Source organism: Pteropus alecto, unplaced genomic scaffold (genome assembly GCF_000325575.1).
Source record: "Pteropus alecto unplaced genomic scaffold, ASM32557v1 scaffold79, whole genome shotgun sequence".
Lineage (NCBI taxonomy): Eukaryota > Metazoa > Chordata > Mammalia > Chiroptera > Pteropodidae > Pteropus > Pteropus alecto.
In genome coordinates, this window is record NW_006494612.1 from 9,886,064 (window position 1) to 9,892,305 (window position 6,242).

At 34.9% G+C, this 6,242-nt stretch overlaps 1 pseudogene; it reads right to left on the reverse strand.

Moving 5' to 3' along the window:
* Nucleotides 1–1,284: 1,284 nt before the first annotated feature.
* On the reverse strand, nt 1,285–1,403 carry LOC112474433 (annotated as a pseudogene).
* Between the last annotated feature and the right edge of the window lie 4,839 nt (nt 1,404–6,242).

The following is a 6,242-nucleotide window of genomic DNA, read 5'->3' on the forward strand; positions in this document are numbered from 1 at the left end:
TAGTCTTCTATATACAATCTCCTAAAAGCAGCTGATAATCCTTTTCTATAATGGAGATAAGTATCTGTGGTTCACTCATGTGGTTTGTCCTTGCTTGATAAACAGGTACTTTATTAATTAAGGTTCTCATCTATCTAGCAGCAAAATTATTTTAGTAATCCTGAAGAGACTCTAGTCTGCTAGAGACCATCACAATTCACCAAAATGATAGAAAACCAGAAACCTAGAAGTCTGTTTTCTTTTTCCTTAAGCCCTTTCTTTTGATATTTTGACAAGCTTGAGATAAAAAAGATTTGTGGTAGACTGAGAATCGGCATATATATTATTAAAGTATTCTTTAATATTAAAGCTTCTTACTGTTAGTCTCTTAAATTTCTTGGCTAATTCCAAACTCTATGTGCAAAGTAAGATTAGCAGAGCCATGCGTACCTCTGTTGGGGTTTATTTAACTCCTTTCAAAAGATTAATTTTTACTCAATATTGACATGGAAAAGATTTTTTAAATGTACATTAGATAACAATAAAGTTAGATAGAATCACAATTGGCTGAAAAAGATGGACCCAGATAGCACTGGTTGTTAATTGGTATCCTTTGGATGGGAGTCTCCTGTGCACTGCCACTGGGAGACAGCATGGCTTATGGGTGAGAATTCTTGTTCTCTTGGCAGTTTGGGGGCTCTTGGATAAATCACTAACTTCTTAGCTTCAGTTTCTTCATCTGTATAATGCTGACAATTCCTTGACTGAAATTTTACCTCATAAGGTTGCTATGAGATTAAATGAGAAAATGCATTAAAATATTTACCCCTAAAATATTTAGGACATAGTAGGTGCCCAATAAATATCAGCCAGTATTGTGAAAATATGTGTGGGTATTCCTGTCCCCTCTTTGCACCACTGAGAACAGTTATAGGAAATTATTATATTCTCAGTTTACTTTCCCCTCCAAACAAGATTAAAATGCACACCAAACATCCAACTCTAAAAATATTGCCACATATGTAGCTAAAACAATTATTCTGTGAGCATCTAAAAGAGATGGTTACATTGCACTACCAACAGGAAAACATCCTTTAAAAATCCATTTTGTATATCTCTCTGCTTTTCCTCAGAATTTCTCTCCATATGACTACTGTCCCATCCATTATTTCTTTTATTTTTAATTTTTTAATTTTATTATGTATTTATTTATTTATTTATTTATTTTAGGCGAGGCAACTCTTGGTTGACTTCATAGATTGTAAGAACTTTGTCAGCTTACAATCCCTTATTTTTTATTTTTTACACCTACAACACCTGGTCTTCCTAGGTGGTCTCCCATCCAAGTACTAACCAGGCCCGACCCTGCTTAGCTTCCAAGATCAGACAGGATCAGGCTTGTTCAGGGTGGCATGGCCATAGACCCATCCATTCTTTCTTAGTCAGCCTCCCCAGCTGTTCCCTTCTCCCCACTTCTCCTTATCTCTTCATTCGCATATCTTTCTATTATTATAAATTGAAAATATGTATTTATAAGTTTGTGTGAAGTAAAATAAAAATTATACCTACCCCATCCCTAGTAGATTAAAGTACATTTTAATCTTATATGTTGTATTAAGATTTGGTGTCAAAAAATTCCAGAATACCAAAATGCATTATAAAATTTTAAAGGATAAAATAATTTTATAGAACTCAAAATGCTTTCATTCACATCCAATAGAATGCCAAAGCAGATGGGTGCTTGCAATAGGTTCATCTAACTGCAACTAATTATATTGGCCACAATATGTTATTGGTTAGATTCTATTCTTCAGGGGGCAATCGCCCCATGCCAGGGCAAGAAGAAGGGGCCCTAATGGCTGGGAAGCACTTTAAAAGTGTGCCTCTAACCTTTTAAGAGTGTTAGAAACTCTGGCATCTCAGACTTTATATAGGTCTCCCTTTTCCCAGAATCCTATTGGCTCCAAAGCAGGTGTACCCTAGTCACAAGAACAAGGCAGAAGAGTCTCCTTTTTGCTCTTGCTTTCGGTATGGAAGGGCCTCTGAGAAGTCTAAGAAAGCTCTGTATGAGCCATGTAGATTGACAGCCTCAATAGGCCTCATCAGAAAATAATTTATGTATGTGCATGCATTCATGTGAGTGAGTGCATGTGTGTGCCACTACTTCTCTGTTGATGAGATAGGTTGGAACATATAGGAGACATCTATCCCAGATAGGCATGTAGGAAAAGAGAGTATTAGAAAAAAGAAGTGACACCTAAACTTATACTTGAAGAGAAAATATGAGTTACCCAAGTGAAATACAGAAAGTGTCCAGGTAGAGGGAAAGCAAGGGTAAAGATCCAGAGTCAACAGGAAAGCTGATGTGCTTTAAGAACTAAAGGCCAACCTCACTTAGTATTTCCAGGAGGTCTTATCCAGGTACAAAGAGGGCTCAACTCTTCTTAATTTCTTACATAAAACAAGAAAAGACTCAGGCTGGGAGACCTGCAGATGGCCAATAGAAACTCGCTAGAGTTTGAGGCTACTTTCCATTCTTCTCACCTTCAACACAAAGCAGAGCTGGTTGGGCATAACATTTACAAATTTGATCTAGCCCAGTTGCTTCTCAAACTTAATGTACATGTAAACCATCTGGGGATCACGTAAAAATGTAGATTCTGATTCAATAAATCTGGGATGAGACCTGGGAGTCTGCATTTTAACTATGTCCCAGATGATGCCCATTCCATTAATCTGAGGACCACAGTTTTTTTAGCAAGAGTTTAGTGACTCAAGTCACAGCTTGCTTCTCCTAGTGGAACATCAGCATACCCTCAACTCACAATCACTTACCTTGGAAAGTAATGTTATTTCCATTCTCTTTGATTTTTTACCCTGGAAAAGATTTTAAAGACCATCTGGTCCAATAACCTCATTTTAGAATGAAAGAAACAGCCTAGAAATGAGAAGTGACTTGCTTCAGGTCAAAGAGCTAATATTGATACCCAGCATTCTTGCCAGGAGAGTCCTTCCCCTCCACCACACAGCTGCTCCTCTTCAAGAAGTCCAGTCAAAAGAGGGTTCTGTACTATCTTTGGTTGGTATAGTCGAGGGAAGACTCAGGAATTGGAATGAAGAGAAGGATGTGGTTAGGGATCCCAGAACCAGGTTATGTTCAAATTATGGTAGGACTCCAGGCTCCCAATTCCCCATCTAGGCAATTTCTTTTATATCTTTCTATATATAATGTCCACAAATTATATAACCTGAACCACAAACTTCTCTTTCTTATAATGTTGCATTTATGATACGATAAAACCCAATGGTATTTATTTTTTAGCAATTTTAGTATTTTTTTAGCATTTGCAAAATTCCAGTAGTTTTAATAAAATCTTAACTCATGGGTGGGGAGAGAATATTGCCTTATGTCCAATCAGCATTCTCCAATTAAAAGAGATCAGTAATATGTTTATTTCTGTTAAACCAGTTGTAAAAATTTTAGTCATTATAAACAACAACAACAAATGCACTAGTTCTTATTACACATACATGATTTTATATAGAAACAAAACAAAAAATTCCCAGATTTAGAATTTTCCAATGCCCATGCCAAGTAATTGGGCAGAGCTTCAAGAATTTTCTTTCCATCTGGGCTTTTACTATCGCTTGATAAATAAGTAGTATACTTGACATTCTTTTGATATTGGACTATCTCAAAGTAACGACATTCAGGCTTCTACTGTTCACATTAATAGTTATTGTTTAATTATTCTCATGTTTTTAAGCATTTCTTTAAATTTGTTTCTTGATTTAAAAGAAAAAGCAAATCTTATTATCCTCATAAATTCCAACTATTTAAAGCCAAGATTAAAAAATATTTCGGTTACCTTGAGATAAAATTTTTTAATAAACTTTCACAATAATAAAAGACGCTTTAGGATGGTTAAATTTTTTTTCATGACCCTGGCATTTTAATAACTACGCTCACAATAATGATGTTTTAGCAAGTTTACATTGAAAACCTCCTGTTAAACCACATAATATGGACAGTTGTGTATGGCACAGCAATTTACAGACTTGTAATTGGTATAATTGGTGTCCTGAAACTTGAAAGATGAAGCTGATCATTTTGGAAATGTAACCAAGCCTCAGAGGCTTAATGTTCTTTGGAGAATCATTGAAGTACATATGTTCAACATAATAAAAACCTATTAGTATGTGGTTTGCTTTTCTTCAGTTGAAGTTAAACCAGAAGTCACACCTTGTCCCCTATAGACAGAATGATATATATGCATTTGTTTCACTTTGGCACAAAAAGCCTGTGTGCTTTGCTAATCTTCAGAAAGGAGTATTCATTCTAGAATGGTTGACCATGCACATTTTACATCTCCTCAGTTAATAGAATTTTCAGAATATTGAACTAAAAGAATACAGATAAATCATGTTACAGATTTATTCTACAAACCAAGCCTCAAATGTATAGAATGTAACAAACCTCCCTCTTTTCATTCTCCACTTTGGTCTCTAGCGGAGGGTCTGTCCCCAACCACTGGAGGCCATCTATTAAAACTCCATTGCCCAGTTAGTGTCAGAGACCATCAGAATTTTGTCCAATTACAAAAACATTCATCTGATATTGTATCAGAAGCAACTGTGTAACATTCATGCTTTAGAAGATTAAAACATGTCATTAATGGGTCAGTTGAAGGAAGCACACTTTAGCTACTATTATAAAATAGTAGCCTGTCTATTAAAATTATTCATTTCAGCAGTTCTTAGGGCGTATCTTCTTTGCTTCACTGAGTTAAATATTTACTGAGTTCCTACCATGTGTCAGGCACTAGGCTTGAGCTTGGGGATATAAAAATAAATGAAACAAGCTTAGTCTCTCCTGTGTACGGACACTATTGTCAATCAAAAATGTAACCAAATAAATACTATCAGTGCCAAAGGAGATACAGATCAAATAAGGTATACGTTTGGAAGTAATGTCTCCCTCTTTGACTTCCACAAGAGTTTTCTTCTTGTATAATTTATCTAACATATAACCATTGAAAATCACCTACTAAAAATCAGGTATGGTGCCTGCTCTTGAGAATATGCACATGAAAAGATATACAGCCTGTATCCTATATAGAATTTATAAACTAGAGGAGGGAACAGCATTACACAAATTATTACAGAAATAATTAATAACCATTTGCTTAGAGCTATGAAGCAGAAGTACCAAGTGCTATAAGAGGACTATTGTGCTCTACTACAACGAGTCTGTAGAGCTATACTTGTTTCATCTTTATATTATCCACAGAGCTTAGAAAAATGCATTGAAAAAAATTGACACTTAAATGGATATTTGTTGAATGATTGAGCCCTGAATTTGAGAACTGGGTTAGAAAATATCATTCTTTAAAAATGATAATATTAATCAAAATGACTATATGTGGCTTTTATTATTGCTGTTCAAGGATATTTCCAGTTCTCCTCTTCCAAGCACATGGCAGAACTATACTTTTCTTCCCCTCTGAAGATAAGCATGACCATATGATTTGCTTTGACCAATGAAATATTAGAACTGATGCGTATCTCTTCCAGGTAAAAATCTTTAAGAAGTGTGTTCAATTAAATGCATTTCTTTTCCCTACAATGATGACAATGTTCCAGATGAGGAATGATCGTTAGTGTGCTTCCCTGGCTGAACAAAACATGGAGCAGAGCATCACTGACCAGACAGGTGCATATAATTTAATTGAGAAATAACCTTTATTGTTTCAGTTCTCAACAGATTGTAAGGGCTGTTAAAACAAATAAACAAATAAAAAAAAAGGTTATTTCTCAGAGATTTTAAGGCTTATTTCTTGTAGGAGCTTAACCTAACCCGTATTGACTGATAACCCAGATAAAGGTAGACATCTGTGGAAAGTGTATTGTAGTGGGGGGATGGCATCCAGAAGAATATAAAATAAACTACTGGTAAGATTAGAGCACTTCTTAAATCTCAGGAAAAGATTTAGCGTGCCCCCTGAAAAAGGAAATATCCCTTTGAAATGGATCCTAGAAAATGTAATGTTTGTCATGAGGAAGTTTGTTATGTAATTATAGAAGGATTTTGTGTGTGACTGATAAATTACTAGATTTATCAGGGTGATTGCTTTCTAAGTTATATAAATGCCTAATCGCTATTTTGTACACAGGAAACTAATTAATATTGTATATCAATTATAATAGAAAAATAAAAAGTATTTTTAAAATAAATTTTTAAAAAGAAATATTGAAAGAGAAGA